The 22,318-nt window shown below is 38.2% G+C and overlaps 1 protein-coding gene across 6 annotated transcripts in view; it reads left to right on the top strand.

Moving 5' to 3' along the window:
* Nucleotides 1-22,318, top strand: part of LOC122575219 (tubulin polyglutamylase TTLL4-like) — a 234,530-nt gene that overhangs the window by 107,782 nt on the left and 104,430 nt on the right. The window contains exon 1 of one of the 6 annotated variants that reach the window (XM_043743889.1): nt 5,641-6,718. The exons of the other annotated variants lie outside the window; for them this stretch is intronic. The gene's annotated coding sequence lies outside the window, so the exon portion shown is untranslated. Of the gene's footprint in view, nt 1-5,640; nt 6,719-22,318 lie in introns of those variants that run through there. 6 annotated transcript variants of the gene reach the window in all.

Raw genomic sequence — 22,318 nt, 5'->3', positions numbered from 1 at the left:
CGAATTGTAAAGTACAAATTGAATAATAAAAAAAATTGTTTGTTCTTTTACCGAGAAGAAACATTGTAATTTACAAAACAGTAATTTTCCTCCAGTTTTCAATCCTATGCTTGTTCAATTATTGTTCAACTCGTACCTGCCATGCAGGGGAATTTTTCTTAGCACTGTTAACTTGCTTTTTTATTATTTAATTTGTACTTTACAAATTGCCCAGCTGCACATTTGGTAAATTTTTTTAACTTAATTGCTAAATAACACGTGGATGGCTACCCCCAGCGGGATACCATCTTCGAGTTTGATTATTTTATTTCCTTAGTGAGTTGATCTTCTTTCTACGAGAGTATTCGTAACTTGTATGGCTCGTAAAATTTCTTTAATAATATTAATCCAATCGTAAAAGGGGGCCCAGGTGGAAATTATTCCCTGAAAAAGCGTATTTTGTCTGGAATCTTCGTTTGTTCCATGAAAGAACTATTGCAAACGCAGGATCGGATATCTAATCCTCGGAACGCGAGGAACCGGCGCGTACCACCGAGCCCTGTTGGGAAAGGGCCCGAATTCTACAGCGGCATCAAATATTTGACAATATTTTCAAAAGTTTCGAAAACGTAACCCAACACTACGCCACTTTTGAGGCTAGATTAGGCCCCTGTAGACCAATGGAATTCTTTTATGCGGTGGCAAGATCCTCGTGCTGCAAGATGAACAGAGAAAGACAGAATTCTTTAGGGTCGATCGTGATCCGATGATATCACGTTGCGCTTGCCGAGGGCCGCGCAACAGGTTAGATCCGCGAAAGATCATCGCGATAATCTAAATGGAAAATTGTATTGAATCAGCAGCAACATAATGAAAGCCTTCAGGTAGTTGGCTACTCGTATAATGACAGTTAATGCTCGTAATCTGAACCGTGGCAGCTATTTTTTTCGATCCTTCTAGAAACGGACCGAATGGAACGCTTATATTATTCCTCTTTTTCATCCCTTCGTCTCTCTCTTCCTCGCCGTCTGTCTTCCTCCTCCTCTTCTTCTTCTTCTTTCTTTTTCGCTTTTTTTCACTGCCCCTGTTCTCCTTTTTCGAGCGTTCTGTGCCGCGATTGCGTGTCTTGTCATTTAATACCGCAATACCTTGGGCCCCCTTTTGTGGTCTGCGCTCGAATGTCGACCGATGAATCGCGAACACCTTTATTAATGACAGCGCTCGCTGTATTAATTTTATGTGCTCGTCGTGAACGTGTGACCAAAATGCCCGACCATTCGGATGTAAAACCGCTTTTCACTTTCTTTCCCTTTCTTTCTTTTCGCCTGATCGGTGATACTTTCCAGCCACACTTTGAACTACATTTTGATCAGATTAATATGATAATCAGCGTATTACTTTCTGGCTGGCAACGTCATCTTTTTTTGTTCTGATTGAAAGTTTGGAGATATTTCAGAGAGATCCTGCAACGGCGATTAAGTATAGACAGTTGAAGTTTATGTCGATGCAGCCACCTGGTACTTTACGTTTCTTCGATTCTTTAATTTAACTTTCTTCAGGTTTGTCAGCTTGTTTTATTATCTAGATGGGACGCGTAAATGTATTTTTTTTTTTTAATATCACATGTGTAAAAGGAATATACCCGATGGAATATTTATAAATGCTTTCACTTATCAAAATTTCGTTCAGTGTTCGATATTTATGCGCTATTGCTCGCTGTTTGACGATTCTTGTTTTTGCAAGTACCGTAACATAGGGTCGTAACATTATCCAATGGTAATTCTTTTTATTTTTTTTTTTTTTTATTTAATACTTTGCATTCACAATTTGTCCAATTTGGACATTTGGTAGAATTTTTTAGCTGTTCGATTATCATGTGGATGGCTACCCCCAGCGGGGTACCATCTTCGTGTTTGTTAGGTTATATCCTTTGTGTTCAATGATCATTTTTCAGTAAAGCCTTCTTTTTCCAGTAGAAATTAAGGAATTTGTTGTGCAAGTTCCGTTCGAACGTGTCGTCATGCCCAGCTGGACAAATTGCAAAGTACAAACTAAATAATAATAATAAAAAGAAAAACGTGTTATGGTTAGGCATAGCGGTCGTTTGTACGAAGGGCACGATGGATCTAGGGACACGATAGCCCTTTGGATGATCGCCATCTAGCGTTGGAGGGCCAAACCATGCACTTTAGGGAAGTTAAAAGGGCTAATAATAGATGGTGCGTGGTACTTAAAAAAAATTTGCATATAATGCAAAATACCAGAACGTGTAATTAAGTAACCACGTTAGACGTCTTTAATTTATGTCTCAAGAACATGTAGAACAAATTCTGCGTACTAATTTATTATATAATTTCTAGTTTATAATTTAGATTTTATAGCGAGAGCTATAATTTTGTTAGGTCTGTTTTACGATATGTTTCAGTGGAATATGTAATTTGTGCTTAAACATAGAAAATGTAAATTGTTGGAAGAGAAAACAATGCCTATTTACAATGATTGAAAATATTAGTTGTTTAGTCTGAATTACGTACAATAGAATATTCTTGAAATACACAATTTTTAGATTCGATCTTTTTTATTTTCACTTGTACAGGAATTTGTGAATTTGAAACTACAAATATAGCATTTATAACATTTGTCCATTTTATTCTCAGATTCTTACGAAAGATAAATATCGTTATTCTAAAATAATTACTTTTCGTTATAGTATCCCTTCGTTATGTTTTCCCTCTCGTGTTAAAAACATCGAACTTCGTTTCTATCATTTCTCAATGATTCGAACTTACAAATCGAAAGATATTTCGAATTAAGTACTACAAAGGAGTAAAGAGTGAATTGCAATGGTCAGAAATAGTTTTTCACACAATTTATTTATTGAATACAGTTACAATACATTATAGCTTGAATAAAAAGCAAAAAGAATCGGAACATATACTCGAAGATCGAACAAAAGAATGAAACACGAAAACGCAACACAGGACACGATTAATTATTAGTTAGTAATGGTTACATAAAAAAATATGAGTAAGCCTAAAAATTACGAATAAAGGTGCACAAACCGAGAAAAAAAGAGACAAAAAAGGCAAAAGTACAAAACATACAAATACAAAATTTCTCGAATACGAAAAAAGAAAAAAAAGATAAAAGAAAAAGAACAGTTTCGACACACGAATTTCAATTTTACCGATCGATGGGCAGATCTCGATCGATTCTGCTTGGATAAGTACAAATATCACAAGATATCGCTCGAGCTACAATTCCATTAATTCTATCCTAAGTTACAAAAATTATCATAATTTTAATTTTACGAATAATTATCACAGTTTCGTTTTCTTATACTTTTCTAAATAAAAGGATTACCTTTCTACAAACTAGTATTGCGATTTTCTGGAAGACGACGAAGGTAGTGAGATCACGCTGTTACAAGTTGCTGTAACAATTTCACGGTTTTCTTTAAACCGCTTTTCATATCACAGTTTTTTCGTTTAGCTTACAAACTATCGCAGTTATCTCGATCGATCGCTAATATCACAGTTTCTTGAAAGCATAGTCTCTACGATTTATCACAGATCAGATGTTTACGAATACAATATAAAAGCTTCTGCGTAACGTATCACAATTTCTGAGATTACAAGGAATATGCACTGGGCGGCCTGTGTGCTCGAATAAAATCGAGAGGTTACATCTACGATTATCTATCTTTATATGTAACTTTACTATCACAGTTTCACTCAGTCTAATAATATTTTCCAACTTGAAACATCCTTACGGCTATTATTGCAACATTCTCCTAACTTTACGTTACTTACTAAAACATTAATTCTTGTCTTAACGATCGTTAAAGCCAATATACGTATCGATTAAAGCTGGTAACCAGGAGTTAAGTCAAGCGAATCTATAATCTTAACTTCTAGTGGAAGACATCGAAATATAAATGAAATTAAAGTGCAACTTAAATTCGCGAAATATAATGAAAGACCTTACTAATGGTAGATATCTGTCGATCCTCGATCTGCATCGCCATCTTACAATCTTCTTGAAATTCTTCCGTCAAGTCGTCTTCTTCCTAACGGGACCCGAAGTGGCTCTTAACAGTTATACATTTTCATCGCCAGTTCCTTCAGCTCGTTTTCCAGGTTCTCGTTCCTCAGGTTGCGCAGCTCCTCGTCGTCCAACCGCATCCTCAACGCTGTCAGATCGATCTCGTTAACGCAATTCTGCCAGCCAATCTGCTCGTTTCCTCGAATGACCTCTCGGCGAACCCTGCCGTATAATCCTCGAACGGTCGACAGAGCGTTCTTGATGGCGCGTCTGGCGAGCAGTCCACTGTCAATACGTCGATCAGTCATCGAACTGTTGGTTACTCTCGAAATTTGCCTCTTCATGGTGGCGCCGACACAGCAGAAAAACCGGTCGCGATTCCTGACGTTTCAGAACCAGACTGCTAACTCTCGGTGTTCTTGATCAACGATCTTTGCAGTGTCTCCACTGTAGCCTGGTCGTGTACGTCAACGTAGATCTTCGTGCGTGTTGACTCTGATTGTATATAGATATATATATATATATATGTATGTGTGTATGTATGTATGTATATATGAATACGGTAAAAAGGCAATCCTCTTCTCTGTGAGTGAGAGAGATAAAAGAAGAATGTAAAGCGAGGCGGAAATGAAATGTGATGAACACGTGCACACGAATCTTTCTGGATATGATTCGCCTTTATCTCTAGAGAGATGCGCACGTTTTGAGTAGGTGTGATTGAATGTGAGCTAGGATGAGGAGTGTTCCTCTTATATAGAAGGGCTGCGCATGCGCGTTCTTCGTGTCGAGGAGGGCAGAGGGTGGAGACAACGTCCTTTCGCACAGGTACGTGCGTGGGTCCGGCTGCGCAGAAGGGCAGGTACCTTCCACCCCTTCGTTGTTGTTTGTGTCGTCCACCCTTGTCGAAGAGGCGAGCAACCGTCGGTTATGTAATTTACATTTAACGTGATGCAAATGGGAATTTTTATGTGAGAATTTTGTTATTAGTCCGGGACTCATTGTTGTATAGTATTGTTTTGTCTTGCAGGGGTGGAATTATCGCAAACTAGAAAGGACTAACTTCCTGGTGAAATTATCATATTTTGTTGTTTATCTTGTTATGCTAATTTTGGAATTACCAATTTTCCATTGTGATTTGTATCACGAAATCTGAAAATTACCATTATCACGCCTGTCTTGGTCTTGTTTAAATAACGTGTTTATACTGTTTCGTTTGAACGAACTGAAGTTATAAATTTACAGAGAAAGGTATATAAGTAGAAAACAAGGACAAAACTCCTAGAGAATAGTCATGGAATGTTTATAAAATTGTATAAAATATATTCGTATGTACACATATAAACGTGCGTAAGATTCATAGAAAATATTTTGTATTTTGCATTTCTAGTATAATTTTATTTAAACAAATACTAGATAAAATTTAAAAAACACACAAACATAATTAATTAAAACATACAAATATTAGAGAAATTATATTTTTAAATATTCCTCTAAATGCGATATTCTGTGGTTGGCAATAACGCGTCGCTTTGCGCATGCGCGAATTTAAGTTAGTAAAAATTTGTCGTGCTAGGAAAACGCGTGTCAGTCATCAGTGTTTATCCTATTCATAAGAAATTATTAAACTCTCGTGTTCCACAATCATCAAACTCTGCGAAAATAGTCGATCCACAAGAAACAAACAGAAATAAAGAAAACAGCAAAACGTCCTAGAAGAAAAACAAACAAATAAGTTTGACATTGGGAATTACTCGAAGGCATAGGTGGATTGTAACGAAGACAGCCTAAAAGAGTAAAAGAACGGCCAAGGAAAACAGAACAAGAAACACAGGAGAACTGAGAAAGGTAAAAAGATAGAGGAGGGTGAACGATTAGCGAGGTGACGAACGAGAGCAAAAGAGAAAAGAAAGGACGGCCGTGGCGTACGCGCAGCACGAGCTGCGCACGGTATGCCAGAAAAACAAAAATCCGGCAATGAGAAGAAGCCGGGCTTAGTTAGCAGAGGAAAGTAAATCGATGGAGAGAAAAAAGGAAGAAAGAAAAGAAGCATTACGGAACCCGTGCAGGAAGATAGAACGACCCGGGCGATCATCGACAAAGAGGGACAATGGTCTAAAAGAAGACGGAAAGTAGGTGTTTTATCGTGGCATACGCTCTGCACGAGCTGCTCACCGTATAACAGACAGAGAAGAAATTGTTAGTTAGAAAGAAATCGGACGAATAGGACAGCGAACAAAGAAAAGGATAGAAATCGTTGGTGAAGCGTGGTAAGAATTCGTAAGAGCAAGATGGAATATTTCTGAGACGGAGAACGAAGAAAAAGGAGGAGAATATAGGTACTTGGTGGCGCACGCGCAGCACGAGCTGCGCACGGTACTATAGAAAAAGATGCAGACACGATAAAAGGAACAAGGAAAGCGGAAGGAGGATGGAAAGTATGCCGAAAGCCAAGAAGCCGGTAGAGGAAGTAGCGTCAACATAGAGGGAGCGAGAGAGAAAGAAAAGGGTGCTCGTTCCTGGCGTACGCGCAGCACGAGCTGCGCACGGTAGCATTTGGCGCATGCGCGGCACATGCCTGTACTCCGATCAGAGAAACGAGTGCGAGAGAAGCACGTGGTGAGATTGCACAGGAGGAGGAAGGAAGTTGCCTCGGCATCGAGAAGCAACAAAGGACGGAGAACGTCGTGTGTTGAAGGTGAGTGAAAGAACTGGAATATTCTAAAGAACGAAACGAGACGGATAGATGTAGTCGTTACATGGGGCACGTCCGTGCATCAAACTGTGAAGGAAAAAGATCTTCCACGGGAGGGAGAGAGAAACGTGTCGATTTGACGACATGGTGGGGATAGAAGGATAACTTGTTGCACAGAAGGCCGTAATACTGCGAACTTAACCTTAGATCGAGAATGGAAAACGGAACGCGATTTCTGTTGCGGTTTATGTATTTGCTTTCATTGCGATACGTCCAGTAATTTCACGTGCACTGTATATCTTTCTTCTCTAATAATTCTGGTTATTGATGAAGCTATATACAGGTAATCAGTTCTTATATAGTTTTCAACGATATTGAATTTGTGAGTAGGACAGGTTTATTGTATCCTTGAAATTTGTTTAGGTCATAGCAGTTGAATAATGAAACTTACAGTTTATTGGAACCACGGAACTTCGAAATTCCTCTAGAACGTATAGTAGGGATTTGAAGATAAAAATACAGCAAATAAGACAGGGCTTCTAAATTTCATGTTTTGAAAACATTTCAAAATTAGATGTTAGACACATTCTTTCTTATACGTTTACGCTTTATTAAAATTAGACTGTTTAACTGCAAACGTTTATGCTTATTAATATGATTTTTCAAGATTGAAAATATTATATTGCTACAACACTAGAATTATTAATAATACGATTAAAAATATGTACATTTAGAATAATAGTATAATTATTCATTATTATTGTACATGATTACAATTAATGTGGTCTATTTACTACTTATTTATTAGTAATAATACTATTATTTACTCGCTTATTTTTATTATAGGCATTATATATTGACCACCGCACAATCTTTACGCCTTTAAGAAAGATTATACCAGAGCGTTAGAGATCATTTAACCGTTGAAAGAGCGCGAGAAATTCGAACGTCGCGCTCATCTGCATTAAATGAACAGTCGTACGTGACGCATCTGCAAAGGGAGAAACGAGAGGATGAAAATGGCTGCAACCACGTAGAAAACGATCGATAAGAAGTGAAAATCTCCGTGAACGTGATTTACATTCCACGTAAATAGGAGGGCCCGGAGGGTTGCTCGCATTAAATGCGGCTGGCGCGAGAAAACGTCCGGCTAACGCTCCTATACACTCAAGGATGTCCGAGATAGTCCTTTTGTCTGTGTCGATCGTTTCTAACTAAATTGAGAGCTTCGGGTTACACCCGGTAACCAGAAGCTATTACCACGCTCCGATCAGATCTCGTATCTACGGAATAAGTTATAAGATGGGCCGATAGCGCGGATAATCCGATCGTTTAACTGGGCCGTTTCGATCTATCGATCATTAACGCCTCGTCGATCTCCACCATCTATACGCGAATCCGTTTCCGAGGTATTTTAATCTCTGAACCTTCCGAGAACCATTTTCAGTTAACAGCCACTCGTCGCCCTCGAATTATACCGATATTTTCAACCTTTCATTTCGTTTGACGATTGATTAAAAAAGAAGAAAAAAAAAGGAAGTACATCGGTATGATTTTACCATTCCACGAGGAAAATTCTCTGCAACTTAATTTCATTTCATTTGTTGGAGTAATGTCTCAGTCTGGTTTTTTTATTAGTGGTTTAAATTTAATGGGAAGATAAGAAATTTTTTAAAATGGATTTTGGCGTATATTGGTAGTCAATACAAAAACTTTTGATGCTAATTATAACGAAGAATCCGGTCGTGTATCGTGGATATGGCCATGTGATATGATCCTTGTTAGCGAGCTCCGAGCTTATAATGTTGAATCTTATGTACGTGGGTTGATACTTTAGTCGGACTTGTTTGGGGTGTTGTATGGAGGCTGTTGGTAATTTTGTTGATCTTGCTGAATAATAAGGATACAAAAATTGTGTTGAATTATGTTAATTCATAATTAGGTTTTATAGACTAAAATTACATAGTATCTCAACCTGTTTACTTAACCTGGGAATTCTAATTTTCAAACTATAACCAAAGTTCAAAATCGTATTGCTTGTTCGTGTCAGCATGTTCATAACTTTTCAGATCTTTCATTATTTATCATCAAGATTTGTCTGGGTGGTATAAAGTTATTACAAAATTTCATTCACAGATTTCTCTTCGCTTAAAGTGGAACTACGTCTCACGCACATCTGTTGGATTATTTTTTTTTTTTTTCCAAAGAACTCTTTTCGTGTTATATACTTATCAAATTACCAGCTCCACCCACCGAACTTTCCATTTTCATGCGCCACTTTGGTATACTTCGCACTCTTACTTTATCATCGATTGACTAAAATCACGCGATAATGTATTTCATTAAATCGACGCTTCTTACAACGTGTTTTACAAGCTTTCACAATGCTGGTTAATTAATTACTTTTAATCTCGCCAAGGGGAGAATAAAAATCCCGTTAATACGCGTTTAAGGGGATATAACTTCGTGTCAAGGTCTCGTAAGCGTGGCTAATTTGCTCTCGAGTATAATATCCGTTTAAGGACGTCTTACTGTCGGATTTTCGACTATTTAAAGCATGAAATACGAAGGCACTTGTGTTGGACGTCGCGAAATTCTTGAAAGTAGCCGCTCCCTCTAATGGGCAATCAGCTCGAGATGAATGGGACGAAGTTCGCGAGTGAATCGCTTGGAAAGTATGCGTACATCGCGAAGCAGAACCTCCGTATTTTATGGACTTGGAATAGCGAGACATGTAAATGTAACGTAGAGAAGTCGTGCGGCAAAGGATTCCAGTAATGGTTGAATCAGTTTCAAGATGAATGGGACGCGAGGGATGGCAAAGGGGTGTACAAGGTCTTCTCCACTCACGATATTTAGATTCCTGACCAACCGCACGCATCTGTCGGCCTTCTCCTGTCCGATATTTCCTCTCTTTCTTTCCCCCCTTCAATAGTCCAACGCACCTACGCGTTTATTTCAGTGCATGTGTACGAATGAATCTGGATACATTCTGATGCTTTACAGAATCAAAAATATGGTTGTCAACCCAATACAACCTGCTTGTAACTTTATGCTCTACAATTTTGAGTAGGAAAAATTGAAAGAAATTTCGCATTTCAGCTGTGAATTTATCAGTGTCATAGTTTTGGTCCTTTATCGATTATAATTGTAATTTTACTTGTTTATGAGAATTTTTAATTGGTTGTGGTCTCTCATTGGTCAGTTCATATCATTGCGCAATCTTACGGATTGACGCAGTCGATGAGGCACAAAATATCGTACGGTGGTAATCGATTTCCTTATTACATGTATCCGGCTATCCAGACGTCATCCGGCAGAAAATTGGAAATTCCGATGACGAACTCGTTTCCGTCCGCCGTAATTCAATATGCTAATATTGGCTATACAGTGAATATTTCGTATCAATCAGTATAATAACGAGGTGGAATAGTACAATGTTTCAGTGGAACCTTCACTATTCGAACTAACTATTCATTTTCATATAAAACAAGATCATTTTCTTCTGTACTATTTTTTAAAAAGTTTAACAATTTTTTCCAATTTCTGTTCTCGTTCCTCAATTTCTCTCGCGCAGAATCTTCCCCAAATCCTCCATTATTATCAATAATCCGTTAATCTGTGCTAATTAAAATTCTAATTCTAATATGCACGCATAATAATCACCAAGTATAAAACCTCTATCGTAATTGTCCAATTAAAAAATATCTATCGTAATTTCCCAATTAAAGCGCGTCAGCTCTGGACAAATCTGCTGACACTTTCTGACGGCAGTGTAAGCATTTCGGTATCTAGGCGATCGCTTAGGGTACACGTGGAAGCGCGTGCACGCGCACACAGCCACGCACCAGCACAGGGTAACGCGCGGGTGCGTTTTTCGAGGGTGTGTTGATCGGCTCGCTCGCTTGCCTGCCATCGGCCCCAACAGCGTCTGTATATCTCTTGGTGGCAGCTGGAGGTTTCGCGCGTGAGAACTCGGTGGCTCCGAGGTTCCCTGGTTTCTCGTCGCCACCTGTCCTCGTGCTGCTCTCTCGAGGCGACTGCCAACCCTCTTTCCTCGTCCTCCTTTTCCTTCTGCCTCTTCGCTCGCCTTCTCCTCCTCCTCCTCCTCCTTCTCCATCTCCTTCTCCTCCTCCTCCGCCTCACCCTTTGCAACCCTTCGCGAGGTAATCACGCCTCGCTATATAGGCACGAGGGGCGGAGACCGGAGAAAGTATCGGCATGTTTTGACGTTATGCTAATGCACAGCGCGTTATCCCGCTCCACGGTGCAACAGATCGTGCTACTGTGATCGTAAAACGTCGTTTCGCGTCCTGATGAGTATGCGGGATGAATGACGCCGAGGGTTTGTCGATTGCCAGTCGGTAATATTGATTAGGTGATCGAGAGAATACTCTCTTCGCAGTTTTGGTGACGATGGTAATTATCGATGTATGATGCTCCTTTTGCAAATTCCTTGTGGCAGATAGCGGAGGATTTTTTGGACAGTTAACTTGTTAACTCGGATTGTTTCTTAATCGAAGAGGCGTTTTTACGTAGCTTGAGTATGGTCTCCGAGACACTTTCGTAATGAGTTGGTGTTTGCTCGTGTATCAACGATCAGACGAGAATTTTGTTCGTGTGTGGGAGAGAAAATTGTAGTTAATTGTAGGTAACTTTTTATTTCGTGCTACAGTTGGAAAAAATGTAAATTTCATGTTTATATCGCAAGATTATACGCGTTACGCTTCGTCTCGTTTCGCTACAAAATTTCATAATTTCGAATTTACATCATTTGAAGTCCTATCGTATGGATATTGTTCAGATAAATTGTACTGAAACATCGTACTAAATCGTGATCTTGATATCCAATTTATGTTACTTTACACACGCGTATATCTTCTTTTCTATGATAGTAATTTATTATGAAGTGGCGGAGAATCTTCAATTTCGTAGAACCAACAATAAAAGTCATAGAAGCAATTGGGAGAAATAAAGAAAATTTTCCATCCGTACTAGGAGATTTTCCTAATTTATAGGACGTTTCAATAAAAGTAAATACTTACTCTGACTCCAATTTTTATTTACACTTAACATCATAGGAAAGTCCGGATATTATAAAATTCATAAAACCAATTAGGAGAAAGAAGTAAGTTTCCTCTACACATTGAAAAGTAAACCCCTGTACACACTAGTTTCTTTCAAACTTTTCTCCTGCTTTAGAGGACGAAAGCAATTCCGCGGTGGACAATTGGAGACATTTGTCCGGATCGGCATGCATGTTTTCTCGAGTTTCACCCTGGGGTCCCGGGGCCGGGCGGGCTGAGGATCGTAAGCGTGCACGAAGCGTGGTGGTCGTGTGCGAGAAACGTGTGCGTCGTTTTTGGGCCCGTAAACCCCGTAGGTCCCCGTGCGCACCCTCCTCTCTTTCGTCGATTCTCCTTCCCAGGCCTCGTGGCTAGCACGCACCGCGACGCACCGAGCCAGCAGCGATCCGATCGAAAAAAAATTGGGCCTCATAACGGTCAAGACCGAGGCGCGTAGATGCTGTCAGGCAAGAGGAAGCTGCGTACTCGCGGTCAGCGTCGTTGTAACTGCCAACAAACACAACCAGCGGAAAATTGTGCCAGAACGATGTGCTGTATCGTACAGTAATTTCGAATCAAGAGATCGTAAATTATCTGGCAATGGTGATAAGGCAGCGCTGCTGAAATAAATAAATATCGAGAGTATTAAGACGTACACTGGCTCACGAAAGTATATCTATATATGTTATAGATATAATTGAATCGAATATGAATATGATAGGACTGATTTTTAAGAGAAACAGAATATACATATGGGTTGGCAACTAAGTGATCGCGGATTTTGCCATTAGGTGGTATTGACAAAATTCGCAATCACTTAGTTTCCAATAGGTTCAAAATGTTCCACGTTCCTCGTGCTGTACACGAAACAATTTGAGAGTGTGCGCCCCGTGTGAAACCTCAGTTCGCATAATTAGCATACGTGCAAATTATCAAGGAATTAAAAAAGAAAAAATGGCATGAAATACTTTATGCAATATCTACCTGCAGTTTTTGCAACTTTCCCCTAATTTCTGGAATTTCTTTCTGCGATTCTGACACGTCATTGAGGTCAACGATAGTGGATTTAAGTGGATTTAAAAAAAAAAAAAGAAAAAAAGCACGTAGAGGCGAGAGGCGAGGCAACGGACCTCGTGGATCATTTCGGCAAAAGATATGGCCGAAAAGAAAAAGGAAGAAAAAAAGAAATTAATGCCGTTTATTGTGCGCGGTACGGCTGTAATTAAGACACGACGAAGTTTTCGTGCAATGAATCGGCGCAATAAACGAGTTGCGAACGTGTGACACAGTTTCGCGATGGCGCGCGTTTTTATTCGAACCAAACGTTCGGTGTAACCTGTCCGCCTTCCTTGGGGGACCGTTGCCGCCGTTCAATCACACGCGTACCGCATACCACGTATTTATTCTTTAAAGCAGCGTCGAAACTTGAATTTTATCGCAACCGACTCGACTCGCTACTATTAATATCCGTGTCTTATCGTGGGAAAGCGTACTTGGAGTGTTTTTAAAATGTTTCTCTCTTCATATAAGGTTTCTTTTTTCGACGAAGCGCAATTTAATTTCGTTAAATGAAAGATTCTTTATTAAAAGTCATTATATAAGTATCAAGATTGCACGATCTAAGTAATAAATCAGTGATTATTAACGATCACGTCTTGGAATGAATATATAATCGTTATTATAGAGAGTTAACTAAATCTCATTATTTCCAATATTTTAGACAGATTTAGTTTAGACAATATTTTATATTGTTAGACAGATTTACATTTGCGTCTCTTTTCTTACACTGAGAGTATTTGATCTTTTGGGTGAATTTATACTTTATCTATAATAGTCGGTGATAACAGCTGAGTTTTTTAAAATCTTACTTTCTTTATAAATGAAAGATAAGAGAGAGAAAGAGAGGGAGAGACTATTTCACATTTTTTATTAAAAGAATAAAATTCTCGATATCGTTGACACTTTGCGAACTTGAGACGCGAATTCGCGTCTTACATACTTTATACGGCATCCTATAAAAATGCTAACTACCGTTGAATAAAACAGTAAAAACGACAATGTATGTTATAATATATGCTTTTCTATGCTTTTATATTACGTGCTTGAATAATACGAAACCAATATCAATATATCAATATATTAGATATGATGTTGATTGCTCGGAAAGTTCGTTCCGATTTTTAAGGAATTTCGTCGACATAGAAAATCATATCGAAAAGTTTTCCGCTGAAAAGCATGAGAGGTTCTGCGACGATGGAATATTCAAGTTGCGCGAAAGACGAAGAAAAATTGTGGAAGAAAATGGCACCTATACAATCCAATAAACGTATATCAAATGGAAATATAAACGGAACGAACTTTTCGAGCGATCGTCTCAATTTTTTCAATCGCGTCGAAAGTTTCTTTCGTTTTATAAGAAAATAATAGACGAACAACAATTTCTGTTTCGTACTATTTCATTGAATTATGATCCATTTCGTTCTATTTCTATTATTATGTTCGTGCGTCTATTGTTTCCTTATAAAAGGAAAGAAACTTTTCGGACAACCTAATACACGGGAATTCAGACTATATGTTGTCTGAATTCGGTTCTCAAAAGCGTCAATACGTCTTCATGCGTCACGTAACGCGGTGCATTTCGATTTATATCGGTTTGGCAACTAAATGATTGCGGATTTTGTCATTAGCTGGTATTGGCAAAATCCGCAATCACTTAGTTGCCAACCCAACATAGCGTTCGTAGACACAATGTGCCGTGTTCGATAGACGAAATCGAAAAGGAAGCGTCAACGTCGGCCTTAAACGGCCAACGTATCACTGGTGAGCCAGCGGGATGGTGCTTATATCAGACGCGTTATATCAGACGTGTACATATCATATGTACATTGGATCGATAAGCATTCAGCGGCGAGAGAGCAAAGTCATTACTCCCGAGGAGATCGGGTCTTACTATTACTACTATTGTAGCGATGGAACTGAGTTTCACTCTAGAAGCAAATACCATTGACGAGCTATAATAATTCGTCCATTCAGCTGTTACATCCTCACAGGCTGGTTTCGAAACACAAACTTTGAAAATTGACTCGCAATACTAATAGAAATACTCATAATCTAATTACGAGAGTTACAGAGATGCTACTGTTTTATTGAATTCTTGTAACAAATACAGAATAATTTTATAGAATCGTAAAATTCCAAAAATCTTAACGCGAATTATACAAATCGTTGAACCTTTCCATCAAATTTAGGAACATTCTACAGAATCGTAGACGAAGGAGAGAATAATTGTTTTAACGAGAATAGCAAACTATTGAATTCCTCAAATAATCTTTACGAAACTTCTATAGAATTATAGATAATAAATTCTTATAATTTTTTTAATAAGAATACAGCTCACAGAAACACTATCGTTTCGTTAAAATTTTCTACGAGATTTCAGAATGTTATACAAAATAATTAGGAAATTTAATATTTCATAGACGGTAGAAAGGAAATTTTATAATTTCATTTTGATTTACAATTCCATACTTATACGATACTTGGTCCCATCGCTAACTACTACGTATTCCGCAGAAGTGGTACGGTCGAGATAGAGAAGAGGACACGTTCAGCGAGTATTCAACGGGCATCGCAACTCATGAGAAGCGACGTTATTCTCGTGGCGTGGCTTTGGCAGGAACACGCGATTCGTCAGGAGGGGAGACGTCTAACAAGTGACAGCTCGATACCACGGCCCGATATCCGCGTGTCGGTCGATCGTGGAGAGAAAAAGATCGTTTGCCAAGGACCGGTAGAACGAGCTCTTCTCCGGCTTCGATGCACACCACCACGTGTGCTTACCTTGCCGCTCTTTTCTCTCCCTTGCCTCCACTTAATCGACTTAATCTCCCTTCGCTCATCAGCGAAAAAACTATGATATTTATGCTGTTAGAACGTTCCGCGGCAATCCGCGTGTCGTCGCTGCTTTAACGTTGTTGTATATTGCTAGTCGAAAGTTTGAAGTCGCTTGAAGTTGATGTTTGTTATTTATGAAAAAAAAAAGAATGGATTAAAACGTAGTAGAATTTGAAGTTTCTTATTTATGACAAGTTTGTTAGAGGTTTATTCACTTTGGATCATGATAGTTTGCGTTTCATTTTCGAGCTGATTATAGAATTTTCCAATTAGAAATTATTTTAGTACATCGCGAGCTTCGTAGTATTTCCTCTCATCGGGTAATTTATCTTTCATTACTTTCGCAATTTTTGCCTATGCGAGATTCAATGCGCAGATAGAAGATTAAAAGAACCGTTTCAAGAATAAAGTCATCGGGACATGTTTAAGAATTTTAGATAGATGTAAACTGATAATAGAATTGTAATTTCCATTATGTGCGACACTCGTTCGTATGTACATTTTCGTTAGAAAATTCAAATTCTTTTCGATTATCGGGTAAACGATGCGAAACTTTTGTGCTGCAGTATATGTAAGCACTTAAACTCGCTCACCGATGGGCTTTCGCGATCTCGAGAAACGTCGATGAATCTCCAACGTGCAATTTACAGTTATTCAGCCGTGTCGCTACTTTTATTACGCTACCTGGCGGGTTTTCAATTTTGTTTGCCTTTCATATACGACTTCTTCGCAACAACTTGAAAGGAAATAGTGAAATCGCGCGAAAACTGTTTGAAGCTAAAAATGTTTTACTGCTTCGTTTACGTGGAAACGGTTAAATCCCCACTTCACGTATCATAAAGCTATAGATCTTTTCTTCAAAGGAAAAATTCGATTTTTCTCTGCTTCGTATATTTTTTATTTTCGCGCACCATTCATTTTCATTGCTTTCGTATAAATTCTATACTTTGTAATTAACTGTCGGTAATTTACGTGTTAAATGCACTTATGTTCGAGTAGATTACAATAATATATGGATATTTAGCGCAATACTTGCGACAATGCTGAACAAGCGACGACAGATGCGACAAATATTTTGCAACGTGCGTTTACGAACAACCGTCACGAAATCTACCGGTGTTGTTTTCGATGTAAATCAGCACCTGGCGTGCACGATTATCCGTCGTTAACGCGTTTTATATACCTGTGTTTTCCATTCCATCACAATTTTTCTAATTTTCTGTTACATGTTAAGCTGCGAAGAAGATCGATTTTTACATCTTCCACGTCTTTTCATAGGAAAATTATTTTTACGCTTTTAGCGACGATATGCTTCCCCAATTTCTTAGAATAATTATTGACTTCACAATACACGACGAAAACCAAGCGGTAATAATGAAAATAGACAATTTATAGAACCTCAGACGCGTTTATGTAACTGGAAGAATCGTTTTCGAGCGTTCACCTCTTTTTATCAGGATACGTCACGCATATTATACCCATTTGCTTTCTCGATTTCGTACTCGAACCATCTTGTTATTTGTTTCCAAGCATTTTATGGCCAATAATATTTTGACCGATGAAAGTGCTTACCGTCAATTAGCACGAAATATCACCTCAACGGTCACTATGGTATTCCTGTGTTACTTTCGTTTTATCTGTCAGTCTAATTAGTATTACAAATTGCCGTAATATTGGGATGGTTAATTGGCTGGATGACGAAAATTTATCGCGGCCTTTGATGGTATTGTCATTGAGTGATTCTTGGGAATGTGGATTGTCTGGTGGCAGAGTTAAGGGGGAAGATCGAAGTTCGTGTTCTGCCATTGGGATACAGATTTTTTATTTTCCTCTATATATTTCTTAAATTACTCGTTAAAATCGAACAAATTTTTATTCTCTGTTCGCCTTATAATTATACTTACAAATGTATTCCAAACTTTGCCTACTTTTAGGCACTTCTTGGTGTTGTGTCTTCTCAATACGTTCGCTAATTAATTTAGAATTAATTTAGATTTAATTCCAATGCCACGCTCGATAACAGAACTCGGACGGTCGTCGCCTACAATAAACGTTCTTTGCGTGAAAAAATATATTTTAGAAAAATACTACGTTGGACGCGTTTCCTCAGCCGCTTGCGATGGCAAGTTTAATTGTATTAGGTTGTCCGAAAAGTGTCTTTCTTTTACAGACACGTCTATTACAACGACACATTTTTATACAAACATGAACCCTAATGTATCAAACGTTGTGATCTTTATTTTGATAGAACAAAATGGAACAAAATGTGCATTTTCTTATAAGACGAAAGAAACTTTTCGGACGACCTAATATTAAATAATTCTCTAGTCTCGTATAAATACAATCTTACTCGACGAATCAATCATCGAGTTCAACTCCACGCAGCTTGTAATCTCAGAGAATTCGAATCGATTTCCGCACGAAATACGGCGTGACCAGTTTCACATTCGAGGCGGTAGATATCGCGTTAGAGAAGCGTGTGCTCGCTCGAAGCTCTAGGCGAACTGTGATTACAGCAACGAGGCATAATTTGTACGAGATACGAAAAATGCTCTTCCTCTGCCTGGCGGACATAATCGGGCCGGGTATCGCGCGTAAACGCCTTTGCCCGATTAAACGTGTATTCCTGAAACGTAGGCGTTAACCTGTTGCCTCGCTATAAATAGCCGCGAGAGAACGTTCGAACGTACTATTAAGTCGTTCAAACGATATCACCCTTCCTCCGTCTGCTCCTCCTCCTACTTTTTCTACTCGTTCTCGCAGCAACCCTTCCTTCATTCCATCGTCCGTGAATTCCGTGACGATTTAAGAAATCCAAGGCAATACGTCTGACTCGATCCTTACCGTTTCATTGGTAGGACAGTGCCAGATTTATTTATTTATTTTCTCTTCCGAGGGTTCGTCAAGTGACATTTTTCATACGTTCGATCGACGACAAATTAAGTCGTCTATATTAAAATTGTTGACCCTAATGAAAAATTCTAAAATTCTTTATTATTCCAATATAGCGATCCACGAAGAAGAATTCTTGCAGCAAGGGGTTAATCCTTCACTGTCGTAACCACGAACTAGGGTATAAATAAGAGCACACCTGGCTCGATTTTGCCATCTGAATTTATCTACGATCAGCGTTGCGCCTGATTTAATTGAATCGTAAAGATTTTCTACCAGAGACCAGTTTAATTAACATTTCCTTTATGCGCAGACGGCTAGATGGCGACATTATCTCTACATCGAGCATCGAAATCTTCCAGTATATTCGTTCGCGACCAATTTTCTTTATCAAATCTTCGCGACGATCTCTCGAACACCCGTTCCGTTCTACCGATGTTACATAAGACGTTAACTGTACGATACGTACACGGTGTGCTTACTAAATGCATTGGCACACCATTGCATTTATTATAGCATTTACATACTAATTAACAAGGTCCAAGTATATGAAATTTCGTATCATTTAATAACGCACTTGTATTACTACAAAAATTATTGGCACAGCATTGCATTTAGTATAGCATTTACATATTAATTAATTAAGCTCGAGTACATTAAATTTCGTATCATTTAGTAGTATTCGAGTCGTACGACTACAAAAATTTGACGCTATGAAAATGTAATGTTTATTAGCTTAAGTAACAAGGTCATTCACCTTCCCTTAAAAAGCCACCTTAACTGCTACTTTGATTTTGATCTTAGTATAGTGTCCAGACTGGAAAATAGTCGGTTAGAATCACATCTTCTAGGGATTTTCAAGGTTTCTCCAGAGGAAAACGATGTTCGTTTTTCACGGAAATACGACGTGAAAAATTTCGTTCCATCTGTCGATCTGTGACATCTCCGTGGATTTTGACGATATCTTTTTGAAAATTTGACACCCTTAGCCTACCGTATGGCTCACTCTGTATGTATTTGACGAATTGCGTTAGGTTTGCGTTATTCTTTATTTATGTATTATCATACAGGGAACTCGGCATTAGGAGCGTTAGCATTGGTTCTGTACTTCTTCTGCCACTCTGTATAATCACGGTCTTACGCGGATTTCAACAATTAAAGATTTGTTGGCCAAAAATGTTCGTAAGAACCGTTCATTTCTGTGAAAAATGACCCTGATCTTTGCCCTGGATGCGATGCCCTATCCTTACTTTCCTAGAAAATCTATATAAATAATTAAACAACCGATGCAACTAAATTTATCTGGTTCCTTTCTAGAAACTGTTGTATATCTTATTATACAAAAATTTAAATATCTGCATTTTGACGTTCTCCCAAAAATTTATTTATCATTCTACAAAATGCACGCACTGGTACACAGCGAGTGAACTTATTACACAACGCAATATAACCCGATAAAGAAACGCCTCATTGAAAAATTATTATTACATATTTTACATATTACATTTCTTTTACATTTACGTATTTTACATATTATTATTATTATTATTATTACATATTGAAAGATAAAGATATACGCCAATACCTTTTGTAGGCACCTGTAGTTCGTGACGGGAAGCATCAGCTGTAACAGTGTGAAAGCGCAATTTGCCGGTGATTTTTTAAACAGCATGGTCCGGTGTTGTTCGTGCGAGTGTCGCCCTTATTGCTAATTTGTTTGCAGCCAGGATTATTCATCGGTCGTTGGTCGGACGCAGCTGGTTCGCCAGTCAATTAATTCGATTTATACATGTACTAGCGTCGCATGCTTCTCGTCAGACAGTTGTTAACACTAGAACTACCACACCAGTCAAATTGACTGGCTTTACAATTTTATTTTAAATTTCCTACTTCGTGTTATATCTTTTTCCACAATGATGTAATGACTTTCGCAACGATTACTAAAAGAATAATATAATGAATTTTATTTTGTCTTTTCTCTATTCGAACTGAAAATAATTTTGTATCAAGGCTACTTATACCAACACCAGTGAAAATGACTGGTGCTTGTCAAAGTGTAAAAGGGTGCTGCAATCTGTTTATCGAAGCCCAATTAACCAGCTTCCTCGTTTTCTACAACTTGCCACACGTTTTTCAAATTTCTACCGCGTATCGTTCGATATGACGATATCAGTTTCCAGGAAAATTGCGGATCGATCGCTAGATCGCTAGATGCTAACGCTAGAAATATCAAAGCAGTGAAAATGACTGGTTCTACGATTTTATAAATTTGTCAACCCTCGTTTAGGGATCATCGAGCCAGATGGATTAACAATACCAACAATGTGCTACATAACGTGCAATTGCTTCTGTAAGAAAGTAATAAATCAATAAATATAGAAATATTCTATCATTAGGTATTTTTTAAAGACCAGTCATTTTCACTGGTTTTGGCAGAAATAGATTCGTGTTAACTATCGCTAGTTCTAGTGTTAAACGCTGCCGCTAACGTGTCAGATATAGTGTATTGTGTTGGCAACTAAGTGATTGCGGATTTTGTCAATACCACCTAATGACAAAATCCGCAATCACTTAGTTGCCAATTCAATATAATGTACTTGATTATTCTCTTAGCTTGGCCTAGCTTGCCTTACCTTAGCTCGACCTGGTTTCACTTGGTTTGACTTGGCTTTATTTAACTTGACCTGGACCTGGACCTGATCGGAAACTTCTACTGCGGTCAGGTTCACTTTTTCGGACGCCGCTGCCTTCTACCGAGGTTCTTAATACGTTACAACTTTCGCACGCCTAAAGAGCTCAACCTGACCCGTCGTTCCCACTTCTCGAAGTCCAAAAATCCACCACTTTCTATCGAACCTTCGATTGCATTTTACACTTTGAACTGAAATTCTTCATAGTTGAGGCGTTGTAGCAAACACTGTTTGACGGGGATCAACAAACTAACGAATCAGCTAATCTTCAAGTAATTAGATTTTAATGTACACATGATATTTCCTAATTCTCTATCGATGTTCTGAGGAATTATCATCCACGCTTATTATTATTTACTTACACATAATGATACGATCGAACAACAAGAAGAGAATCGTTGCTTCATGGTCTTCTCATTCAGCAGATCAGATGTATCTTCGTTTCTTGAATTTCATACTAATAACGATAGAATTTTTAACGAATGTAATTATTCTAGACTATGCAATTCCTAACTAACGTTCTGTTTTTCTAGCTGTTAGGAATAGCTTTTACGAATTTTTTCGATCGTTACGTGGATGAATGGAAAATCCCGATCGATTAATCATTGCCTTAGTAATTTGATTTTCTCAAATCGGGCTAAATGTTACGATATTATAGCAATTAATGTCGATAGCGATATATATATATATATATGTATAGCAAGCATCTATTATATGTTTCAATTAATCATTCTGTTTACTTGAAAATTTCCATTTTTAGTTATACGTTATTATCTACGCTCATATCCGAGCTAAATTGAAGTTAGTCGAATTCGTGCGGACCTTCATTACTCACCTGCGATAACACGTTCGGATAATGTTTGTAGCGGAGAATTTCCGCGCGCTTAAAAGATGCAGAAGGCAAGGTAGAGAAAAAGAAACGAAGTTTAATCGCATGCTCGAATAACTTGTAATTACGTACAATGGGACGAATCTTTAATTAACACAAAGTATCGAGTTAATTGCTACGTAGTATCGAAAGTCGGTTATTATTAACGTCCATAAGAATTTGATACGTAGAA

Source organism: Bombus pyrosoma, linkage group LG14 (genome assembly GCF_014825855.1).
Source record: "Bombus pyrosoma isolate SC7728 linkage group LG14, ASM1482585v1, whole genome shotgun sequence".
Taxonomy (NCBI): Eukaryota; Metazoa; Arthropoda; class Insecta; order Hymenoptera; family Apidae; genus Bombus; species Bombus pyrosoma.
The sequence above is the reverse complement of the archived record's forward strand: the minus strand, read 5'-3'. Positions and strand labels throughout refer to the sequence as shown.